This window comes from Anopheles gambiae, chromosome 3 (assembly GCF_943734735.2).
Source record: "Anopheles gambiae chromosome 3, idAnoGambNW_F1_1, whole genome shotgun sequence".
Taxonomy (NCBI): Eukaryota; Metazoa; Arthropoda; class Insecta; order Diptera; family Culicidae; genus Anopheles; species Anopheles gambiae.
In genome coordinates, this window is record NC_064602.1 from 91,050,647 (window position 1) to 91,076,831 (window position 26,185).

General features: G+C 41.8%; 1 protein-coding gene across 1 annotated transcript in view; it reads left to right on the top strand.

The window, feature by feature from the left end:
- The window catches only part of LOC133392686 (uncharacterized), a 138,056-nt gene that overhangs the window by 109,561 nt on the left and 2,310 nt on the right, over window positions 1-26,185 (top strand). Inside the window, exon 4 of the mRNA XM_061653196.1 lies at window positions 1-26,185. This exon is cut by the window's right edge and continues 2,310 nt beyond it. The gene's annotated coding sequence lies outside the window, so the exon portion shown is untranslated.

The window sequence follows — 26,185 nt, forward strand, 5'->3', positions numbered from 1 at the left end:
GTCGTGTACGAGCGCAAGTCCAAAAGTCAGTGTTTGTTAACTACGCTTTCGTGGTGCGATTTATAACGCTGGCTAACCACACTCCGCACCAGGGGCACCAGGTGAGCGTGTCGCATCTTCTCCAACGTTTCGAACCAAATTTCCACTCAACGCAAATCCTTGTGGAAGCCCATTTTTTAACATCCTTCCACCCAACTCACATCCAATCAGGAAAGTGAAGCAAGAAACCGTGTGCGTTAATGCAACACGAAGAAGAAGAAAAAAAGGCGGTAGGTTTTGATTGTTATCGCCGGCTGACTTTCGTTTGACAGCAAAGGACAATTTTTCATCAAATACCCTTCATCAACGTTGGGTATTCGTAAGGGGGATTGCTCAAAAGAAAGTTCAACAAACTCCAGCGGTGAGAAGTGTGTTTCATTTTTTGTCCGTCTCGGTGTGCTAGAAGTGCTTAGCAAAAAAAAATTAAATCCTTTTTTCACTCGCTTCCCTCTGTATGGATTCGTTACCATATCCAGACGGTCACACACACACACACACACACATACGAGCGAAATAAACCCAATTTTGATTGGGTCCGGAAGCTTTATCCTTTCACCTTTGCTCTTTGCACGGCCAACCAATGGAGAGAGGGCTGGCTGGCTCGCAGACGAGCTGGAGAGATTGTTTTGTTTGACCTGTTGTTTCACAACACGGGCGGCAGGCAGGCAGGCAGGGCACAAAACAGATTGCGGTTGCCATGGTGTAATCAAGTAGGTAAAAATGGTTAGCTGGGAAAATGGGGATTATCCCATGATTTTGTTGCGATCGTTGGCAAGATGAGAATAAATTGTATTTCCTGTCCAATACGCAATCCTTATCGCTCTTTTTTCCCTTGGGGTGATTGGTTTTTATTTGGCAGTGGCTATCGTTAGCAACTCGTTTCATGCTGGACAGCCAAGCATTACCAATTGCTTTGGTATTGTAAAATAAGAAGTTTAATTCACAATTTCTGTTACAAATTATGGTGAATGAAGAACTATGAAAGGATTTGTTTTATTTCGTTTATGCTTTAAATCATTGAGTTTCATTAGATTTAACTCTCCTTCTTTAAGATCCTTTTTTAATTGAGTGGAACGGTCTCCAAAAAGCCCAATCCTATTTCAAAGAAAGCAAATATACCCAAATATTAAAGTTATTTTGAAATTGAGCATCATTGCGAATCGTTCGGCCTATCAGGTGCACAATCACAAATCACGTTTACTGCCCACTAATTGTTACTGCCGAGATAAAGCATTCTCACCTAATGCCTATCATCAACACCAATAATATACGACCATTTCCTCGCCTATATACACGAATTCGCGTTGGCGCACTTTCTTTCTATTTAATTTAAATTAAGCGCACCCACCTCCTTAAAACAATTCCGCCAAGTATCGCCCACGGCAAGGATTCACCTTCACTGGGCTGGGCTGATAAGATCAGAGTTGGTTTATCATCCTTTTGCAAAGCAAGCCTCGTTGCCCCGTTACGCTCCGCCCCGGCTTGGGCTCGGGCGAACATTACACGCCATTTCTGGACCTGGACCTTTCCAGCCTGTACACACGCCGGGTACACGCGGATCGCTCGAGGACACGGCTAAACACACTAATCAGATTTAGCCGCCGTTGTTAAGCTGGACAAGGGGCCGAAAGCGCAACGCGTAGCCTAGCGTTGGCACAATGTCACCGCGGTGTAGGCCAAGTTTGGAGGAGATTCTTATGCTTCGCTGCTTTCCCTATTTCTGCTCCAAGTTAACGATGAAACTTCCTCATTTCATTACAAAACCCGGCGCCAAAAGCGCACCAAGCAAAACTAATCAAACTTTGCTGGTTGTGCGATGGTTGGTAGTGCAAACCTCTTTTTGTGCATAATTGATACAGTATCAGGGAAGAAGTTTGATTTCAGTGGGTTGAATTTTTAGCTGATTGTGGTTAATTCAAAGTTCGAATAAAACCGCAATGTTTCAAAAACAATAATTAATGCAATAGAAAAGCGCATCGAACAGTACATCCCTAAAAAATCGTTCCAAGAGTCCTAATACTATCATTAAAAATTATTTAACATTAATGGCTTCTTCACGGAACTGTTTAATTACAAGTCAATTCGCTCCGTCTCCATGCCGGTGCAAATTAAAAGCCAGGAAGCCAATCTTTTGCCGATGCACACAACTTACACTAATTAAAACTTTTGCAAACTGGTTTCCCTTAATTGCCCCTTGCACCGTGCCGGTTCCGGTTCGGATGGCTTCACGGTTCGGTCGTCAATCGCGCAAGTTTACCATTTTCATGCACCCTTAGTTTAACAGGACTCCTCTCTCCCTCTCTTTCTCTCTTCTCTCTCTCTCTACTAAGCGATAATTTTACATGCTTTCACGCTCCCCGGGAAAATCGAAGCACGTGGGTACTTTTCAACCTCCGCCGATCGCCAAAACCCTGCGACCGCGCGGTCCTCGGCAGGTAAACCGCACATCAGTTTGCATTAATGGGCAAGCTAAAGGGTTCGTGCCGCAGAGCATGCGGCATCAGATTAACTATCCAGATTTAATCCCATTACTTCCAACAAACTTTGCCCTAAATCATGCGCCTCGTAAAAACACAAACCCAACCGGCCAAATGAAACGGGTCTGGGTCGCACCAACCGGACGTTGCGTTAAATCGTGCTTTAAATATTCCCTGCTCTATAGAGCACCGATGAAGCAAATGCGTTTTACCGTTTAAGCACTTTTTCTTGTAATTGTTATTTTCTTTCTTTTGAACTTTAGTAAATCATTCATTTTAGGATAAATTTTTTAACATGTAAACTGATTTTGTGCTGTAAGTTATGGTGCTACGGTTCTTAGAGTGGATCTGCTCCGTGAACAGTTCAACTAAATTGCACATACATTACACGCAAAGGAGTTGAGCATCGTTTTACTTCCCTTTTTTTACTGAACATTTAAGTTTTGTGTTCCATAAGCAAACCTTCAGTATTGTTTTACAGTTTTACAGTGTTACAGTCGTTGCCAATACATTTTTGCTTTAACTCACCTTTGTTTGTTTCTAAGGTGCCAATTTTTGACCCCGTGTTACAAGTTTTGGCTCCACGGCATTCATTTTTGGTAGTAAGCATCAATTTTGGAATCTAAGGCATCAACTTTTGACTACAAGTCAATTGTTTTGTGAACTAAATTTACCTATTACCTGAAACTGTGAGTCCCACAATGGTTGAATATAAATTGAGTAGTTAATAATTCCATACATAGAATTTGAATTATAATAATTGTTATATCAATTTTGGAGGTTTTAATGGACTGCAAAAAGTTGACTTGTATTTTCAGATGTAAACAATGGATTTAGAATTCAATTACAAAATTTGACGGCCACCACTGTAAGTCTGTTTGATTTTTGCTAAGCCGGTTCAAATACTATTCATAGTTATCAAATGACATATCTTAATTAAAACATTAATTGTGCATTTCAGTTCAAAACGGTTATTAACTTTCTTAATCGGCGCTGCAGCCGCTTTGTATTCTTGGCCTGCCTCAGGAGTGTCCGAAACCGCTCACGGTCTCGAGTCAATACGTAATCTCGGCCTTAATGGCGAACGCCTCCACGCCACCTCAATTTAGGCTCTTCTGTCCTTGTGGACGGCCTAAAAAGACTTAAAGGCTGGATAGTCGGTTAGCATACGTACAACATGGCTAGCCCACCGGAGCCTGGCGAGCTTGATACGCTGCACGATAGTGAGGTGCTGTACATCTCGTATAGCAAGTCATTATAACGGCTCCTTAATTGTCCTTCCATACATACGAGGCCAAGTATCCTTCTGAGCATCTTCCTCTCGAACGCGGCTAAGAGGGTTTCGTCAGATTTGGACAGTGTCCATGTCTCAGAGGCGTATGTGAGTACTGGAACTATATAGGTACTATATAGTCCCAGCTTCGTCCGTCGAAACAGGTTCTTTGAGGTGAACTGATTTTTCAGGCTGTAGAATGACCGGTTGGCAGCCAGCATCCTTGCGCACAACTCAGCTACCATGCTATTGTCGTTGTTGACCTTTGAGATAGGTGAATTCTGGGACGTCTTCAAAAGTGCGTTCACCTATCTGTGCGAAACATCTATCTTCGTATCTTGGCGTAGCAGACTTTCGAACCTTAATTCAATACTACGTAGCCGGAGAGTCAGTTCTTGCCAGGGAGGGACGGTCCATTCTAGGCTTGAACCCATTACTGGAATGTTATTGAGTCACACGAGTTAACTACTGTACCACGAGACCGCCCTATAAAACTGATATCTACTTAACAGTTTTCGTATCGTTTCACGTCGGTTGAGAGGCGTTATCTACACTTTAACTTCGATTTACTTCAAAATATCACATTTAAAACATGGCTCAATGCATTTTTTTAACAAATATTCTCCATTTTCTGTTTTGAATCATTCTTATAAATAATCTTTCAATCATTTAAGAGACCCTTAAAATCACAAAAATTATCAAAAAATTACACATAAATTATAAAGTAGCCACCTGAGTACCATTTACTACCGAAAACATGAAGATAGAATCCTCATTTCATAGTCATGCCGATCTGAACAAGACAAAACAAAAATCAACCCACAGCAGCCAACTTCCAATCCACACAGGCACACCGGCGTAAAACCAACCAAACAGGAAGAAGCAAGCAAATATCGAACACTGCCACGAGTACAATAATTGCATACCTTCCTTTCACAACGGCACAGCCACCAACATCCGCCTTCGGCCGCATAAACTGTGTTGCGTTGTATTGGAACAAACATGATCTCATAATTTGGTAGTCAACTGTATTGTAGTATTCATCAACAAAAAGAAGAAAAAAAGGAATAAAAAAAGAATAAAAAGTATAAAATGCATTTGCAAAAAAAAGCAAACCAAAAACATTAGAAAAACAAGATGTTGTACGTCAATCACTTTACTCAAACACATTTAAACGTGAGCTCTCTCTCTCTATCTCAATCTCTCTCACTCTTGCTGAGGAGGTGGAGGGGAGTTCAGCGTAACTTATTAGCAAAATGAATATTTAACGCATCATGTCAATTGTACTATTAGAGCATTAGACGGCAAAGTTTGAAATTGGAAAAGCAAACGAAAACACAGCGTGCGTGTGTGCGGTTGTGTGCATGCTGAGTAATAGCTGCGTAGGCAAGCTGCGTTTGATGGGTGGGTAAGCGTGACAGTTTGTTCAGCAGCATAACGGATGGAACACAACTGCCGCCAGGCAGACAGGAACTTTGGGCAAAACGGATTACTGGTACAAACTGTTCACTGGATGGTAAGAACAATGAGACACCTCGGCAAACTTTGAAAGCACACACGCACCCGGCGGGCAGGTACCCGCCGATCCAAGACCAACGCGCGGGACTGCAACCCGAGCTTCGCTTGCGCATTTGTGCGGCGTATATTTTGATATTGGCTTTGGCAAAACAAACATAAATGCATCACTGTAGCTGCAGCTAGTTTTTGGATGAACTTAGGAAGCGGAAGAGTGGAAGATATTTGTAGAAGCAGTAGGGTTAAGGTGCGAGATTAATTGTACTGTATTGTAATGTGTCGTAGACAAAGCGTAAACATTGTATTTGTACTTTGCTGTAGATGTAGTGGACTATAACCGTTGACCAGTGACGATGGACAGGCTAGAGAGTGTATTGCATGATAATTAAATTGTTTCAAATCCATTTGTTTCAACATACAGTCGTGCAGTGCCGGATAATGTGTGTATGTGTGTAAGGAACTGTGCCACAAGGGGAAAGGGGCTACCATTATCGTGCTTAATTTGTACGAGCCATCCCGCAGCTCGGTTAGAGCCAAATCAGGCCGCAGCTTGGCAGGATACTCTCGTATAGGCCGTGTTTGTTGCTTTCTCTTCCTGTTTGATGGTTGAATCGTCATTGTTGCTTTAATTAAATCTTCTCAATACTTGTATCATTTGCAAAAGCCATTCAACAAAACAGCCACTGAAGTGAAGCTCTTACATCAAGCTCACGCACTCAGTTAGACAAACAACTACAATCTCGAGTGAATATCACCACTCAACACACACCCTCCTGTGCCCAGTATTGATGTGATAATGTTTTCGAAACTTACCACTGGGAGCGCTTCATCCCTTTCGCACAGCAACAACGAAGGAACCTAAACGGTTGCTGTGCGCCCGTAACATCTTGGGTGAAGCGCCCGTACACAACACAGCCGGTGACACTTTCTCTTGCTCGAGGCATCCGGCCAACCGTGCGCCCGGTTTTGGGTAAGAAACGATAGACACAAACACAACACACACATACACACACAGAGCAAAGTAAATTTAACAAACCCATCGACGGAAGTCGTGTAACTAACGTTGACTGGACTGGACGCAAGCTTGACCATGCCTCGACCGTGCGACGAAAGTGTCAGCGAAACATTGAAAACTTATCTGGAGCCACTAGTATGCTGGGTATGGTTTGGGTGTGCCGGGTGGGTTTTTGCTCGTATGCTCGTAAAGCAACTGCACGTTACGTGGAATAACTTGAGCGTATGTTGAACAAACATTAAACAGCATAAAGCTATTCAGTTCTTACTACATAAATTTGGACCAAATGTAACAATTATAAGCGATTGATGTATTTTGTTCCAAATTGGCATTGCAAATACACATAAATCTGCAAGGTAAACCAGCACTTTCAAAGATATGATGCTGTTGGGTTGATCAAAATGTTTTGTCAGATGTCAATGACTTTAAGATTAGCACAGCTGTTTTAAACAAAATTAGAAACATTCATAATTTGCAACTGCAACGCAGCCAACCGCAAAGACTAACCCTGATTTGCCTAAAACAAATCTCAAACGTTTTGATTGTACGATTGGCCATAGGTGCTAAGATTGCTATTGTTTACTGCTTAGTTTTAAGACTGTTTGACCATTAAATCAATTAATGTTATAAGTACCTAACAACATTTGAGTCGATCTTATATCAGTACAATTATATGCCAAGGGTGTATTCAGCTTAGAAACAGATATATTAAAATTAAACTAATAATTATTGCATTTAATACAACTAATAAGGTTCGTAAATGGTAATTAGCGTGTGTAAAGATTAAACCTAAAGCCTTCTTAATTTTCTAACTGATTTAAAATTTACGCTTTTTTGTATGTTCTAAACTTAACCTTGAATTGCTGCACAAAACATCGAACTTTCTTTTATATAATTGTTTCCTTACCCTCACTGACACTGTCAATCCACCAGCCAATCAAGCATATTACCACTTCGAAGTGATTCACCGCACTAGATGCGCACCAGAGGAGCACATGTGCACCATCCATTGGTCCATTCCATCGACACGCAGCTTCCCTCTCTCTCTCAATTTCACACACACATACACACACACCTTCGTTAATGTCACCGCACTCAGCGGCGGCTGCCCGTTGGAAAACTTTCATAAACTTATCATTCATAAATGATTCATGATCTGCTTATGCACACGGTTCCTTCCAAGCTGGCAAGCGTCGCTTCGGCAGTGGCGAGACATAGCGGGAGGCCACAACTTTTGCATTCCGACCCCTTTCGCCCCAATCACCCCTCGATTTCGCTCGATTTGAGATGAAACAACATGGAGCGGGTGAGACACAGCTAGTGGGAGCTAAGAGTTGTGTCTCACTGGTTCCCTTTTGCTAGTCGATCCATTTTATTCATCGGAATGCTTTTGCCAGCGGGCTGGGTGTAAGGGTGGCTGTGGTATTGCAATACTTTTACCCTCTTACCCGGTTTCACACCACCACCAACGCCCTCAACGTTCTCAACCGACGTACACATTATGAGCTACCGATCGTGATCGGGAAGTGCTCCCCGTTCTGCTTCATTTTAGTTGTGTATCGGCCACAACCATCCTCCCCTTACCGACACCTCCGACAGGAGAAGGTGGACTTGATTGGTCCACTGGTCGAAAGGTTTTGCAGCAAAACTTCATGCTGCTGGCACTCTACAAAACCCCCCGGCACACACCGGTTGGTTTCGTTGCTGCTCACTAAGCCGCTCGTGCTGCGTTTTGCTGCAGCGTTCTAGACAGGCGGACGTTTCTGACAACTTTTCGCCAACTGGTTTCGCTATTTATTCCACGTCGTACACAGAGGGATGGGGAGATGTTTGGGGAGAACTATTGGATGCCGCAAGCAACGTTTGTGAGCTTATTTTGTTGTTGTCTATAACGCCATTTGTGTGGCGTTTTAATGCTTTGCAGCCGTGCCGAAGATGTACACTTTAGCGCGTGGCAATTTAGCGCTGCATTTTAGAACGGTGCTTTTCTTTTTTGCAGCGCTTATTTTGAATGCTAGTGAACGGTTTTGATGTTTATATTTAAATTAGCAGTTTTATTTGCTGCAAATAGTGCAATATTTTACTTTTTTGCAAAGAGCATACTTGTACTCTTTCCATGCAGCCAACAACGCTTCAAAACTTTGTTTTTTTTTGTATTTTTTTTTTTTCATTTATTTAATATCACAAACTCAAATATAGTCTATATACCTAAATGGATGTAAAACACATCTCATGCAACGCCATTATTCAAATTTTGCTTACGAATTTACAGCAGTTGCATGATGGCAGCCAATAAATCGTTGAAATTTTTCTCTCCTAATTTCAAGGAGCAGAATCAGTTAGGGCTGGTCTCGTTGTACAGACGTCAACTCATATTACTTCACAACATGACCGTCTTGGGTTCAAGCCCCTAATGCACCATACCCTCATACGTAGGGCTGACTATCCTGCTTTGGGTAAAGCAATAAATCACTGAAACCCAAGCGCACTAATGGTACAGGCGGGCCTTGGCCGACACCGGTTGTGTTGGTACCATAGAAGAAGAGAAAAAGAAGAATCAGTCAACACTTCTCATATTTTCATTTTTGGAATGAATTTTATTATTATAGATGTTCATATTTCCTTGCATTCATGCATTCTAATCTCCTATAAAACTGACGATATATTTAGAACGTTGAATATATTGAGTGTCTTTCAGGTCGTATTAATAATTGTTTACAAGAAAAAAATGTATATTTTCCATTATATTTATTACCATCGGACCATCGATCAATCTGATAAAAATAAACAATTTTTGTGCGTATAAAACTATAAAAAATTAAATCTATTTTACAGTCGTTTTACCTATTATTGTATGTAAATCTACAATTTTGGACTCTTTTAGTAATCATAATAATTTTACTAAAACATTTGGGCAGATTTATGACAATTTGCAATTTTACATCACATAAGCACTACAAAAACCGTATAATTTGATTATTTTGTGTGAAAAAGTTTAGAAATTCAATTAAATAACAACAGCTTGTTTACTCCTGAGAATACAAGATTTTTCCACTCCATTACAAATTTAAAAATTGGTAGAACAATTTTATTATTATAAATTATATAAATTAAATGTTCAATTACCTAACCTTAACTGAATTATTTTGGAATACACACTTTCTGATATTTTGTTAAATTTTATTAATAAAGCGATAGACTTACCGTCAAAATTTGAAGCCTAGGAGACAAACATTGTGACACGCTGGCAACAATTGGTGCATTAAAAGCAAAAATAGGTGGGCTAGAGCCAACATTTAGTGGCAACTACTGTAATGATTCTACCCTCAAACAACAAAGTGCTGTGCTCATCTTTAGACTGTGGTTTTCTATTTCAATTATGAGTCCCACTCAAAATTCCTTAATGACACTTTTGTACTACATTTTTATCCCTTATGGTCGTATTTTAAAATCCATTTTAAGAGGTACGAAATCGTAATTTTTGCTTTAAATTAGACTAATTTACTAATTTAGTGGCTACCTTTTCCAGTTACATTATAACAAAATTAGCTATAATTTGACTGGAAACCAATAAATTTGACGTACACTAATATTCAAGATACGGTGCTACCTCCAGTCTGCATTAGTAGCGTATATCGAGTAATACATGTACTATACTTTTCAATTATAACTGTATCATGACATTGGTCTATTCAATGGCAAAATTTACATTTCGTTTACGATAAAATTAATAAAACCTTAATTATAAACATTCCGCTACAATTATATTCCAAATTTAAAGCTACAATTATATTCCTTCAATCCCTTATTGATCCACAAAATACAATCGATTACAACTGACCGATAAATTAATTATCAAAATCATTCCACGCACTAAACATGCACAACCGCAGCATAATCCAACATTTAATCAACTAACAAAAGCTTAGTTTTTGTGTGCCTATGTAGCCAAATTAAGCAAAAGCTCGCGCAATGTAAACCAAAGCACAATGTGATCAAATCGCACAATGATCGACCTAATTCCGGGAATCCCCCATTCCCGATTTAGATAATGCATTTATAATGAACCGCACCGTGCGCAATCAAAAACGGCATCAAAAACGATGAATTTTAACATCGGTTTGGCACGGGCAGATTGATGAGCTTTCACAACTCTCCCTCGGGCCATCATCCCATTCCACTGACCGGGTAATGTTCCTGCTGCTCAATCAATCAGTAAGCTCGCACAATGTCACAGCCAATTAAAATGTAAATCCATTTATTTTTTTTTTTCTTCTCCTTCATACTCCTTCGGCCCACTATCAATCAAGGTGTGTTCGGTGGTGTGGGAGCCAACACAGAGACGGGCCTCGTTGTTGTCGCGCGTCATTCGGCAGTCCAAAACGGTGACCTTCAACCTTGTGCGAGGAAGCTATAATTTCCTTCCACAGGTTTAAACCCGGCACCCTGCCCTGCTCACACCTGCTGGGCACCGGTAAGCCAGGGCCAACGAAATGGCTCCGGCATGGCTAATTCCACAAAGCTCTCAATTTTCACCACCACCTCCGGCCGCCAGTATCAGATGTCGCGCGCGCTGGTGCTCTGTGTACATCAACCAAGTGGGAAGGATAACCTTTCGATCTGGTATCGCATGGAGAGCGTTCTTTGTGTGATAGTTGAAGGGAGTGCGAAAGAGACAAAGAAAGAGAGAGATGGGATGCGAAGGAGCGCGGTTGAGGATTTAATTTCCCATCCAAATAATCTCATTATCGTTATTGTTCGCGCTACCATCTAAAACGCCATTAAAACACACACACAGACACATATTGTTGGTTCTGGGCAACGGTTTTAGCACCTTGCCGGACGTGGGTGAGTAGTGCAAAAGGTGAGATGCTGATATTGGTAGCCTACAAGCAATGTGAACAGGACAAGGAGTGCGGCTTGAATGACAAGATTTGTTACCATCGAAATGGCCCACGAAAGCAAAGGCCCCGGTCTCACATCCTTCTCTTCCAGCTTCCCTTGCGCTCTTGGCGCAGGATGGTGAAGGAGAGCTGAAGCGTAGCCACAAAATTGGATCAACCCCGGGCAGGTGAAGCACGTGAGCTATTTTTAGCTTTCATTCATCAAATTTCAATGCATCTACAGCTGAAGTGCAGAAAGAGAACTATGCCGGTATGCCTTTTGTGTGTGTGTGTGTGTGTGTGTGTGTTTGTGTGTGTGTGTGTGTGTGTGTGTGTGTGTGTGTGTGTGTGTGTGTGTGTGTGAGTGACATTCCTTTCACTTCGCACACACACACCCAAACAGTTACTGCCAGGTTTTGCCCCGAGACACCGAGGACACTGGAAATGGTCGGTCACTCGAGCTGGCTAACCTCACCCTGGCTTCATTTTGCTTACCTCGCACTGACACAGAACACGACAAAGATTGATGCCACTCGAGCCGCAAAGCAAACCAGAAGAAGAGGAATAAACACACAAGAAATATGTATTCCTCAAACCGATGATACGCTCTCTGCACACAGTTTCAGCGATGCCAGCCATCCAACTACCGTCATCTGCAACTCCCAGGAATAGCGTTCCGTTTAACCGCTTCGTGTTGATTACATTGGCCTCCCTGCTCAAACGGATGCCTGCTTTTTGGCGGTTCGTCGCGTCCTTCTTCTTGGTGCGCTTCGTCCTTCCTTTCCACGCATCGCATCGCAAACATCAAACGGCAACGGGATAGGTGTGGCTTTGTTTTGGATGCCAGAAGCATCGAAGCGTGTGAAGTTGTTTCGGGGGAAGGGGATGCTGGGAAGCTATTTTTAGCCCGCTCCACAGCGCTCCGGCCGTGCAGATATGAGGTGAGTGATGGAGAAGCGAGACAGCAGATGATCTCTTGTGCAATTTCAACGAAGCTAGGCTCCGCTTTTTTCCTTCGCGTCAAGCGTGAAGCGTGTTGTGTGGGCTAATGGGCTTGCTGAAGGTAGTCAAAAAAAAAAGAAGGAAACGACACACAAACTGCGAAACAGGTGACATTTTTGCCCACGCAACGCACCGGTAGGCAAGGCGTTCCACGTCACGTCGGGTTGTTAAAATACACTTGCGTTCTTTGCTGTGTACCTGGCAGACACCAGGCCAGACACCGTGGTGCGGTTTGGGGCGTGATGAAATGAGATGCTAATTTTAACGCTGCTTGTCCAAATTTGTGTGGAGAAAAATTGCTTCCCCCTGCGAAGCCAGTGGGTGTGATTTCTGCTACCTAATATGTTTGTTCATGTTGCCCAGGTTCTATTTCACTCTTTGGCCGGTTGCATCGATCGCCCGGCCGGGCGATCGCAGTAATGCAGCCACTTGCTCCTTAGTCTTCATTTTCAGCATCATTTGGAAGCTCAAGTCGCTCCGTATAGTCGGCCCTTCGAAACTCGGATTTATTTCGATAGTCTGATCGTTGTCTAATAGTGCTAAAATGTTGTAGATACCGGGACAGGTTTATACAACGTCCACAAACTCCCGCACGGAGTCCGTTTTAGACGCTACGAGGTGCCGGTTTTTACATCGCGCACGCTTCTATCTCGCACGTAGTGGTTTCCCTTTTTTGGCAATCATGATTAGAGTCAAATTTTGCCTACTGACTCATACTATTATTGAGAGTGTTTTTTAACATTTTGACAATGCGGTTTAAGATTAATCATGAAAAATCGACAATGTTTGTCCATATTTTTTTAATGCAAACGTTAGGCTCCTTTTTTTCGTAACAACTTGTAAGAACGGCCTAATTGGCTGTATCACTTATGAAACAGACCTATATATAACATTTATATTTCCATTGTCTTGCTTTGTATCTTTGAGCTGGCCGGCGTTCATTTTCTTGCTCGGTTTTATAAGCCTTATTCCGGGTGGGTTCGGATATAAGCCACTTTCAAGATCACTAGAACTTCAAAGCCGTCTCTCCTAATTAAAACAAATATCATTATCTAATTTTATAAAATATAAGATTGAAAAATCTCATATAAAACAAGATTCTAGTCAAATTGTTTGCCTCACAGCTCCAATAACCTTTTGAAATGCATTACAGTCTCTACGCCACAACTTAAATCTGATGGAGACGCCCAGTCATTCATGCTCTGCGTAGCTGGCTGCGTACGTTGGATCATGCAGCCAGGTGCACATGCATCCCCGTCCCATACAGGGACCGTGTTCGGGTGTGCAAACTGTTGTTTAGTCGCTTGACTACACCTCTGGCACATACACGCACACACACACACAGGTTGTACGTATCCCACTCCGACTTGCTACATCAATGAGCATACTGAAGCGGAAAAAGTGCAGACACTCACACACACACACACACACACTCGCATCAGGAACGAAAGTGAACAGTGGCTAGGATTAGCTTACGGTAGCACGATGAAATGCACTGATTGCTTGCTAGCGTACCGGACTGCATTTGACAATCGGGCTTCGTCTTACCTGGGCTTCCGGTACGGTGTGAAAGCGAAAACGAACTGAAGAAAGAGTTTGCATGAATAATGAACTACAGCACATGGGATGTTCTTTCCCCCTCGTTCTGCTTGAAATACATACACACACACACACGGTGGCTTATGCATAAACCCTACTCGTACCAGGATGCTTTCTGCAATGTTTCCTGGAAACACCTGCTAACAAAAAAAAGCACCAACCCTCGTTGAACTACGTTAAAATACAACCGGATGATGTGTTATTTGCCCCGGCTTGGCGTCTAATTGAAGAATGAGACTAAGGTAAGCTTACCGCCTGCCCGGATTTCAGTGCAAAGGGCGGCGAAGCTTAGCGTGTAATGTGTCACCCCGTTTTCAAACCAACTTCAAACGAGGGTTTTTAGAACAATCGTCATCGTTCGAAGGGGGTTTTACATTACGTTAATGGGAAACGAAAGCTTACGCTGCTGCTGCTGTTTGTTTATTAATTAATAATTGCTTTTAGCTTTATTTTTAAGCGCTGTCAAAGATGTTACATATGGTAGCATTAGCTTGTATCCAATTTTATCGAGATTTATTTATTTAACAACCATTCAACACAATGCCTTAATGAGGATTAATGAAGAGAAAGGCCACTTTAATAGCGAAAAATTGTCTTAATTTTTAACACTTTGTTTCAAGCTTTGTAACCGATACGTAGAAACTTTATGCACAACAACCATTTAAACCCTATCAAACCCATTTTTACGCAACAAATGGTGGTAAAAACAAAGCACGAAAATCTCAAAACAGATTACCTAATGAAGAATAAAACCAAAACTTTACCGTACCTTCATGGACTTCATGGGCTGCAGAACTTTTTGAACAAGAGAAAATTTACCCTTCTGTAAAAGAAAACTTTCCACTAACCATTTATTTCACTAGAGGTCGGTCAACCTGGCTCAACGGACACTTTTGATTGTTTCTTTGTTTAACAGGAGCCAACGGTTTGCTACACATTGTGTTTGTGCTTCTCATTGTGAAATGGCTTCTTGATGCGAGTCCTTTTGCGGCAATGCTGCCGTTGACGTGGCAAACTGGAATCTTGGAAACATCACCAGCTCCAGTTGCAACACTGACGTGGCAAACACCGTTACTTGCTCGTCGGATGTTAAAATAAATGCGATGGTACCTGCAGGTCCGTACACGACCGGGTAGAATATACAGAAATAGTAAAATGTGTTTCAAATTGCATTTACTGCCGCACTGTAAGCATCTGGGAGGAATCTGTAGGTGTGTGTGTGTGTTTTTTTGCTTTATCGTCCAATCAAAAGTGCGAAACATTGCCAGCTGTCTTGCTGATCAATAAATCAACGCGCTCGGTATATGGCGCCATTAACGAGGCGCATGTCTTCATTTCCGTTGATTTCATGGCCAACGATAAAACAGCGAGACATTGCAAGACGTAAAATGACGTCGTTTGTATGCGGGTGTGTCGATGTGAGAGTGTGTGTGTGTGTGTGTCTATTTAATGAATAGACATGTATCCAACCGACGCATTACAACGGACAAAGTAAAAGCTTTTGTGTAGCATTTAGTTGTGCAGATGTTTTGTGGCTGTTTTGCTGCGTTAGTTAGCTGAAATGTTGTATTTAAACGATCACCCTCAAATCAAATCATAATTTTCTCAAAACCATCGACTTTACAGTAACAAATCATGTAGTTTTTTATTTACTTTTTTAATTTAATTATAACACAATTTAAATTATCCAAACGATTAAAATAATTCGTCCTATTAACTCCAAACCATGACAACAACCATCGACAGCTTGAGCCTATGCAATGGTAACCTCACCAATAGTAGTTTCGTCGCCGCTCTTTACTCAATTTCTCTTTGATAGTCCTCACTTTTAAATGCACTGACAAACGAACTTCGTGCCGAAGAAGAGCCAGCAACAAGAGTGGCAATTAAAATGATGATACGGCGAAACAAAAAGTACACCAGGCAACCTGCTTCTGCCAATGGATAAAGCAACGCTTTAAGCTATCCTCATACTGAGGAGCGTTCATTATGTCGGTCGGTTGCAATTATTCTGCCATTTACTGTCAACCACGCTCGTAAAACACAGGATGTGATTAATTCATTTACTCTAGCTAATTGGATGCAGATGCAAACGAGTGGACAAGCTAGTTTGAAGTTTGGATAAGTTAATCCTTCAAGGTGCGTGCGGTAATATGGCAATTTTAAAGTGTTTTCCAAAAGAATTGGAAGTAAAATAAAAAAATTATAATATTTTACATCTTCTCCTCATACGTCTTACGAACAACGACAGAAACGAAACTCTGTCATCTATTGGCTCTTGCACCATTGTCTATTTCATTCCATGATGCGGCAAGATTTGTTTCTCGCTTCAATGGCCTTTTATTTGAAGCCCCCGTGACTGTGACTGAGAGCGGGACAAAACAAACATTCAACCTGTCTGTTGACTATTGGCATCAGCACGAAAGAGCAACAGTCCCTCGAGAGCACAAGCATTGAGATCACTTCAGCTCGTTCTCCCACAAACCTCAAGGGCAGCCGTTGTGCCGTACCGGTTCAGGTGAATGATGATTTGATAGAACGCCCTTGAAGATATTCCTTAGTGACATGTTCGGTGCGGCAAGGCCGAATGTCTCCTTGTCGCACAAGATTCTAGCTCATCTCTCCCTCCCTCGCAGCAAAAGCCAACACCCACACAGGTGCACCAACCATGCCGCCATAGCTCCATAGCAGCGAGTAATTGTTTTGTCCGTCTGTGTTTCGTGCGAGCGGTAGGGAAAACTTTCCTTTCCGAGCCACGGTGTTTGCGTGTTTGCAATTGATTCTCACACGAGCTTAGCAGAGGCTTTGTTACCTACGCACGGCCTATGAAGGCCCGTACCGTCCTATGCAACGGGGTGAAAGCAGTTCGTGAAAAACACCCCACCAAACATGGGCCCAAACGAGCGTGCTGGCAACTTCGCCTACTAACAGGTGTGTACAACGAACGAGCATGAGCGGGACGTGAAAGGGAAGATGGAGGGAAATTGAAATTAATCAAAATGTAATTAAAACACGAGTCAACCAACCACCCACCCCGCATCAGGGAAACCGGGTTCGAGTCGGACAATGCGCACGAGCCACAAAGCGCACGCCGCAGTCCAGCCAGCCCAGCCTTCAAATTACGCGGCGCAGCGTTTAGAATGACATTTAATTTCGCTTGTTAAGTAACGGGGGTTGTTGTTTTGTTTTCTTGTTTTGCTCCTACCCAACCCACTGGGGTGGGGCTTAACTAGCGGGCTTACGATCGGGGCTGATGACGTAAGGAAATTGCTCGTTCGTTTGTGGGTACCATAAATTATTCATAATTGTGTACGTGAAATACAGTACAGGCAGAGTAACAGCAACCTGTTATCTTTAGTTCAGTCAACAGGCAAAACCGCTACAACCAATGATCAAAACGATGGAAAAGCAGGCAGTGAGACGTGAGCTGAGACGTAAGGAAAAAACTGAAATTGACAAAATGTTGACAGACATTGGCAAAAAAGGAAAGCAAATTTGTTTTAATTGTATCATTGCTGGGCTGCTCGGGGATTCTCAAAATTTTGGGACACTTGCCTGACCTCTACCTTCGGGACATGAACTTTATGTGATAAGAAATGAACTCTATAGCACCCTTTTTGGACTGTCACATCGGAAATTCCTGCATGCTTTGTCCAAAAAGGGTGCAGTAGAGTCGACTTCGCGTCTTAAAATGTTCCTTTCCCATAAAAGGAGGTCATGAAAGTCTTCCAGAGTTATAAGACCTCCTGAACACCCCCTGTATTTGATTGTTCTAGTTCATCTAGCTGGCAGGCGTGTCAACATTTTCGTACCGCCACGAGACAAAGCTCTTTTTGCTATTGACAAGCTGTTTTTTCCAAACTTGACAAAAGCTGCAGTTGTCACCTTTTTGACCTAATAGATACTACGAATGTGTTTGCCCAAAAATACATTCAAATATGTGAAACTTCGACAATTATGGCAAGCATCTGTTTGCACGCTCTCCAAAGCAACACGAGCATCGCGCAAAAGCTTGCACACTCGCAAACAAACAAACCAATACTTTTCGCCCCATGGCAAAATGTCATTCGTTTAATTCATTTTTAAAGCCACACAAATACCATACCACCCGCCCTGGCAAAAGGGGAATAAAACCTGTTCAAAAATGCTGACGTCGCAGCGTTGTTTGCACACACAAACACGCTCACAAAGGAAGAAAACAAAATAATATTTTCACGATTTTGCCCCGGGAAGACTTTTCAGCCAATCTGTTTCCTCTGCCATCAGAGCTTTCCACCTTACTGTTTGCTTCCTTTGTATTACGGGAAGACTGTGTGACTGTGATTTATGACCCCGAACCACAGAGTCACACAAACCGAGAAGCAGAAACTGCACATCCTTCATGATTCCTAAGACTCGTCAGCGATATCTCGGTGGAACTCGGGGTTTTTTTTTGACTTTCACCTGTTGCTTGACCAGAAGAGCGTATCGGGGAAAAAGGGAGACCCTTTGACCCTTTCCTTGGACCAAATCAAACTGGTGTTGTTTTGTTCGGTTTGCAGTTTTATGATGCCATTTTGTGAAGAAAATAGAGGATGAAACAAAATAAAAGCTCAAGTGAATGTGCGCTTCGGCATACAGCATACACGAAGCAGATGAGAAAACTATTTTTAAACCATCTTCTTTTGATGGGATTTATTCAATAATACACACTTATACGACTCCCCGATGGATTCGTCTTTCCTCCTTTGATGGAGCTTTTTTACCGATCAATCTGAAACCGTCGAATTTTCGTCGCACGGTATTGATCTCTGCTCAATTGCTTTTTATTACACTTTCCCCGTAGGAATTGCTGCGTGCAGGAATGGACGAAATATTTCAAGCTAATTGATTTAACTCACCAATAAAAGAACCGGCCCTGTCTAGCCGCCGGTTCCGTTTGGCAGAGATATTGTGACATTTGCTTTATCTTACTTGACACTTCCCTGCTAACCCTGCTGGAGCAACCCGCAGCACCAGTCCGGTAGCGGTAGCGGTGACACGCAGCGTGAAGCGAAAAATCATGACCGTTAAAATCCGAACAAACCCCTTTTCCCCCAACCACTACCTCACCGGCCCCGCTGGGGGAGTCTGGGAAGCCATCTCCTCCTTCGCCACTGTGATCGGAGCTTTGGAAGTGAAAATAATGAAATGAACGAACGCAAAATTGATTTATACGATGCCGAGTCCGATAAACGACATCAAACCTGGCGCTTTCCCCGGGTGTTTCGCTTGCGCGCACCAGCACCAGACGACCGACGTACGGGACGGTACGACCGACCAGTATCGACTGCTTGCTTGATATGCTTCGGCAAAGCGACTGTTTCAATTGGGTGTCCTTCCAATTGGATGTTCTTTACTTTTCTGTGCTTTGAAGAGTACCCGGTGATGGTAAAGTTTTTTTTGTGCTTTACTTTTCAAACACAACATTTTCTAACTCGATTACATCAATCCTGCATTCTTGCCAAACCTTCGTTGCCGCGGTGTGTGTGTGTGTGTTGTAATGCTATTTTTTCATACTCCAAGTTGGTGCATATGTTTCGCATTAGAAGTTGAAAGTGTGTTTTGCTTATTGAGTTTAAGTGAGTAAAATTAAATGGACTGATTCAACCCAACTGTTGCTAAATGATCCGTACTTTGAAGGAATTTTGACTAAAGCTTACGATTCTAACTCAAAACACTTGTCCGATATGAATCCTATAAGATAAAATAACGCCGTACAACATGGGTTAACAATTCTGTTGAACGGTTTTTGTTTCATTTCATTAATTATTTTATTTGTTAATTGTTGTTAATATTGTGGGGTTTTTTCTACATTTATACTGTTTTCCAGGACACGGTCCAATGTTCACACAATTGTTTAATTATTGCGAGGTGTTTTTCAACAGCTTAGATGTTAGAAGTATATTTACTTAATTATTATTATTGTTATTTATTTATTTATTAAAATCAAATTATTAATTTTAATCAAAAAATTAATCGGGTAGTATATCCAATTAACTAAATGCTCACATTGCACATCTTTAAAGCAGAGACATAGACAAATATGCTAACCGACTAATGGATAGATTAAAATCTGCTGATAACCCTAACCTCTTATGTGCTTCTATCATTTTGAGTAAAGGATCATTGGTACCAGTTAATCTAAAGGGGCTTCATAATAGCTCTCTACTTCTACAACCTCTATATGGTTTACCAATCTTCGCATCGATCATTATTAGAAGGACGTGGAATTTGACTAAAATGGACGGGAAGACAGCTGTTGACAAACATCTCGCTAGTGTTGAACAATGCTGTTAAGATTGAAAACTGACCCAGAGAAGAGTATATTCACTACCATGCTGAGATAATTTCTTCAAATAAGTTTTCTCAACCACATGCTAGATCATACAAGACTTCAATGATAACATTTTATTATATCTTGAACTATTTTTAAAGTGAAATTACTGGCTGAGAAATTATATACTTTTAACAATGGAACACAGAAAAACTCATCATTTGTGAGTTTTTTTGATGCCAAATATGGTCAACAAATTTCACATTTCATCCTTTTTAATAAAATCTTTAAAAGTTTCGAACACTCAAAAATGTACTTGAATTAAAACAGTTGTTCCTTTTTTTCATGCTCAAGGTTATAATGAACCAGATAAATTTGCTCAAAATTGATTTTAAACATAACTAGTTGGTAATGAACTTTGCGTAGACCATTTTTCATCGATGAAATGAAATTTTTCAATTTTCAAAGAAACCATAATTTACTTTTTATGATGTTTATTAACACAAAATTAAAGTTTTTTAGCTTTTCAAAGGACATACTTTTATAAAACTTCATCGATAGCCTTTGCCAAATCCCAAACGCAAACGATCAGCAGCTTGTTTAACACTACAACACCATAAACACGATGCCATTAGTACTTCCCATCACCGTTACAATCACTCCCGAGAGGGTTCCGGTACTATTTCTTAAAAAGATTTACCCTATTTACGACATCGGTCCACTTATCTCTCCCTTATCGTTGTGCTTATAAACGATTCGTACGAGAAACCTCGAACCTCAATTACTTCCCAAAAGCCTCGATAAACCTGTTGTCACCTGTTGTATCATCGGATCGGAGCAGAACCGATTTACGCATTAAATGGAAGAAAAATCTCCGTAAAATTATTACACACGTTGCGCAACCGTTTGAGGCTCTACACCTCCCTCCCCCCCCCCCCCTCCTTCTCTTTTCTGACCAACGGTTCGAACCCAACAAAGCACAGGCCGAGACCGGCTATCCAATTCAACGGCTCCAATGCCCGGCTCATCGTAAAATCGAACACATTATTTGCGAACCGAAAAGCTCATTCCACATTCCCAAACGGTGAGAAGAGCTTTTTGGCGGACTGAGGTTTCATTTTTGTTTTTGTGCTGCCTGTATTCAATGGGGCTTTCAACTTCCAAATCACTTCCAAAACGGCGCGCGTCCATATCTCCAACCGTTGTTCATGGGCTGTGAACTTTTATTGGCACATTTTTTTAGTGGCGGTTCTTTTTTTGCTGCCCTCCAGCATTGATTTTGTTTCCAAAGCAGCATTCGTGCGTTCGTTTTCGACCCGATCTTTTTTTTTTTTAATATTTACAGTCCGCGAACGCCTTCGCAGTGCAATTCGCAATTCACCCTTGAGCGGTTTGAAAATATTAAACCATTTTACGGCAAAATTAGATTAAACCACGAGCCCTCCGCCGGGGAAGGTTTTTTGGGGAACAACTACTAGTCGAGTTGTCGAGCGTAATGCATGTTTGACACTGCCGAGATAACGACGCCAGACAATGGGGGCAAATCGGCGAAAAGAAAGCAATAGAGAGAAGTTTCCGTTTTTGGAAAGTTTAATGCGAAACGAATGATAAGTAATGGGAATATTGAGATATCGAGAAGACGAGACGACGACGACGAGACTGCTGCGACTGCTGCGAAGGTCAATGCATCTAAGTGCAACGCCGACGATCACACAACTGAACACACACTCAACCCTTACCAATCAATTAGCTAACCCTTACCCGGAAAACAACAGCTACAAGCATTAAATGCGTAGCAAACAGTAGCCACCAAACCGGGCAATGATGCACCTCTGCTGAGAGGTTATTTTTTCAAGCCGTACTAAAAAACCCTCTTTTCAAGGGCTCTAAGAGCACGTCCATAACCTATAGTAAAAACTTGGTGGAGCCCAAAAAAGCAAAAAGAAAATAGTAATAATGCTTCACTCCTCTTCCACTCGATGGCATATTCCGGAACCGGGGACCAAAATGCCCCCTGAAACGGAAGAGAGAGAAAATACCCTCGAAAATGGTGCACTCACACACACAGACCATTCATAAAATTCAATTTGTTGCACCTAATTAGGATGGGAGGCTGGCGTATGGAAGGCTCTGGTACGAATCTCGCTGCGTCCGAGCAGGGAAAAAACGCTAGCATCTCAGGGATTAAATCACATGAAACCCTCGATTCCATCCTTCCTTATGGAGGGTTAACCTTTTTGCGGAAAGATTTTACACACAAGACCAAAAAAACCCCACCGGAAGGTCAACAGCGTGATGAAAATGAAGCCCGTTTCGCTTCGTCCCAAACCGTCTCGCACATCGCGCAAGAGCCTAAACGACGGGCTTGATCGTAAAACATTTGGGTCTTACATTTTTTAAATAAATGCCTGCAAGAGGGCAAGGTCACTTCGAGTGCGAGGATGCAAAGAGAAAAAGAGATCCTTCATATTTTGTTGCATTATGCCCCCCCATGTCCCCTCGCTGAGCACGCTTCCCTCTCCATGATGGGATGGTTATGATTGTCGTGAAACAGCGCTTTCCATCGCTGGACGATCGCAACCAAAGCAGTGCCTATTATCCCAGTTTTATACGACAGACCATTCCGGGCTGGATAAAAAAAAAAATGGAGACTGTCCGCTGCTACGGTTTAAAAGATTGGGGACGACAAAGTCCATTAAAAATTGATCCATTTCCGGTGTAGAGCACGAGCGCCACCACGGTGGACACACGCTGGTTTACACAGTGATTGCTTCTTAGGCTGATAAGTATCGCAACTTCCTCCGAGGTTTAGAGTTTCAAGATTTTTGAGAATTTTATGATTCCAACAGCGTTTGAGCGGTTTTCATGCTTGTGGAACTTCAGGCTTATTAAATTACTGCCAGCTGTTAATTTTATTTAAAAAAATCAAAACGTTTGAATTGCTTCAAGTCTTCAGACATTGGAACATTTTGAGGAGTTTGATCAGAAAGCTCAACTTCTTCTGTATAAATGCCGCATTAAGTAAAATAAAAAATCCATTCAAATACTTCAATTTCAAGGGTGTTCCCCTAATTCAGTACCAGCCGACCTATTTACCATTTTTTCGCAACATTACCAACTACTCAAGTTATCCACCATGACAAGTGGCTTTGTGCAAGCATGCTTGTGTCTCGGAACACCTTCGTTTGCTCGCATTCTCGCATCATCCATCGCACTAATTCCCACCCAAAGTGGAGTTATGGAAAAATAATCAAACTTCTAAATGCCACGCTGTGCGTTGAGGCGAAACTTCTGCCCACGTACGCGAAGGTACGTGCCGTCCCGAGAAATGACAGCAACAGCAACAACAACAACAGCAACCATAAACCATCACGTAACAACGACAACCTGCACTGGCGATGGTCGCTGACGCCATGGAGCCTCCGGGGCCGGCCGAATCGAATTACACCCGCCCACCCGCCCACCCGGTGCGAGAGGGTGCGGCCCGGAAACCACCGGGCGCTCGCGCACACTAATAGTTTCGTCCTTTGGCTGGGCTTGGCCCACCATAGGACATATTTAGGGACGCTAAGGAGGGAGGGCAGAGAGGACGGCTAACGTCATCAATGCTGAAACTTTGCTCACCACGCGAAGGCGTTTATTTATCGCTGCCAACATCCCGGCATGGGTGTCAAGTCTGTAAGGGGTCTGTACTTGTATATGGAGCAAAAAAGAAGATCCCACACACACACACGCCCGATACACCGTGTGAGGATGGGAGTTGATATTGCAATGACGTCACCTACTCAATGATGACGTCTTCATTCGAGCGGGCAGCAATGCCGGAGTTGTTGAGCCCACTACGAAACGATCGTACGATCCCAACACGGGTGAAGCTTTTTTCCAACCGATTGAACCCTGGCCTGGCCGCACGACATGCTTTCCAAGTGAAGACGTTTTGTCCCAGCTGGAACAAAGGAGCTAGGCTTGGGCAGCAATCAAGCTCAAGCTTACAAGATGTGTCTGTTTAAAATTCAACGACAATAAAGTGTCGTTGCTTTCCAACCTGGAATGGGCCCACACATAACCACCCAGTATCGCACAGCTAACAGTTTAGCGACGAAGAAGAAGCATGTTTTATGGAGCGTGCTGGTAAATTATGCGCTATGATGCTGTGGTACGAAACGAGCTCGTATGTAATATTTATCACCCGGGTGGTAGTGAGGGATGGAGTGATTTTCAAAACGGTTTGTACCGGTTATGATAAATGTGAAGCTGTGTGTCTGCCACATGCTCAATCGATGCAGTTTGACACATTATCTACGACGTTTACTCTGACATATTAAGCACTCTAACAACAGGACATTTTTGATTCTTCTTTACTTGAAATCATCTTAGACACAAATCATACCTCAACATGAAACGAGTTTGCTTTAAAGAAACAAGTATTCGTTTTATTGAACAGCAATTGCAATGTGTTTTGCATACATTTAGGCGACGATAAGCATTTCATACTTGCAGCCACCATAGTAACTGCTGTTTACTCGGCATCAACCTTCCCGTACGCTTTGCAGTAATTAAGCTTCTAAGTGCACTAAGCTCGCGCATATCAAGCATTTAAACAACATTGCTCTGTCATTTTCAAGCCAAACTTTAACGACTTTCACATGGAATGCGGCATTTACATTTAACTACTTATGTATTCAGCCACTTTCTCAAACTCGAACGAAGATGAACGATACTTGCAGTTGCCTAGATACAACGGTTACTTTAACTCAATTCATGAGCGTCATGTTCAGTAATGCGTACAATATGGCAAGATGTTTTAAAAATATCCAAGCAGACTACCGTTTTATGTCATTTTTGACAATCGCTCCGTTCGAGTTTGTAAGTTAGTAGTGGCTGATTGTTATAAGTGTTGCATGCTTTTTTCTTCCTATTGTTCCATCAAGCTACTGATGAATTAGTATCTACAATCACTTCACACAAATAAATTCAATTTTTCACGATTTTCCAGCATTTTTTATAGTTTTTCGTGATGTTTTTTAACCATTTTTTAATTTTTAAAAGCTCGCAATTATTATGATTAGTGCAACACATTGAACATAAGCGCGTGTTTGTATGTTTTAACGAAAATTGAATTCATTTAATTTGCTTGTACAGCTATATTTTTTATTCCAAAAAGTATTTAAAAAATGCTAATCAACTGATATTAATCGAAACTGACAACGCAAACACAAAAAAACTAAGAAAGGATAATCAAAAAAGAAGTAAAATAATAAAGCTCAACTGCGAAACTACTCGTACAGTAACAACAAAATATGAAATGAAAATTTAAAAAAGGAAGTAAAAATCGAGTTGAGAAACGATCATGTAGAATGAACAACAGATGAGCTAACAGCAAGTGGAAAAACAAAAACAAGATCGTTCATCAGCGAACAAGCAACTAACAACCTAACGCTAATGTAAACTCAATATTAACAACAACAAAAACAAACAAAACAAACAAACAAACCAAAACGAAAAGCTTACTATAATGCACTTTTTCTTAAGTGTTGTGATGCACCACCAGAAAGCACCATTAACAAATGCACTTATAATATTTAGCTCGTAAGAATAAGAAGCAAAACAAACAAACAAACAAACAACCAACAACTGATATTGCACTTTACCAAAACTAAAAAAAAATAAAAAATACAAAACTCAACAAAAGGAAACCCATTAAACTATAAGTATTAGCTATTGCTGGCGTTTGTGCAGCGGGAAAGGCTGGGAAAAGCGTGTGGTACCGAGTGGTTGAGCACCCGCAACAGCAGCGCTAATAGTTTTATCGACGTGAGTATGTACATTTGCCAAGTTTAGAATACCCTTTTTTATTCCTGTTATATTCAACGCTAAGCACGGCACAGTGCCGCTGATTGGCACGACGGTGTTAGGGCTCTACTAATGGAGGCTACCGATGGGGGAAAGAGTATTTAAAATACCAAAATCAGCACTAGAATGTGGAACACAGCAGAAAACCAAAGAGAAAAACGCTTCGCAGCAGAGCAACTTCCATTGCAATTGCAAATGCAATGTGGAAGTGTTTGCGTGTGAGCTGATGGTGAG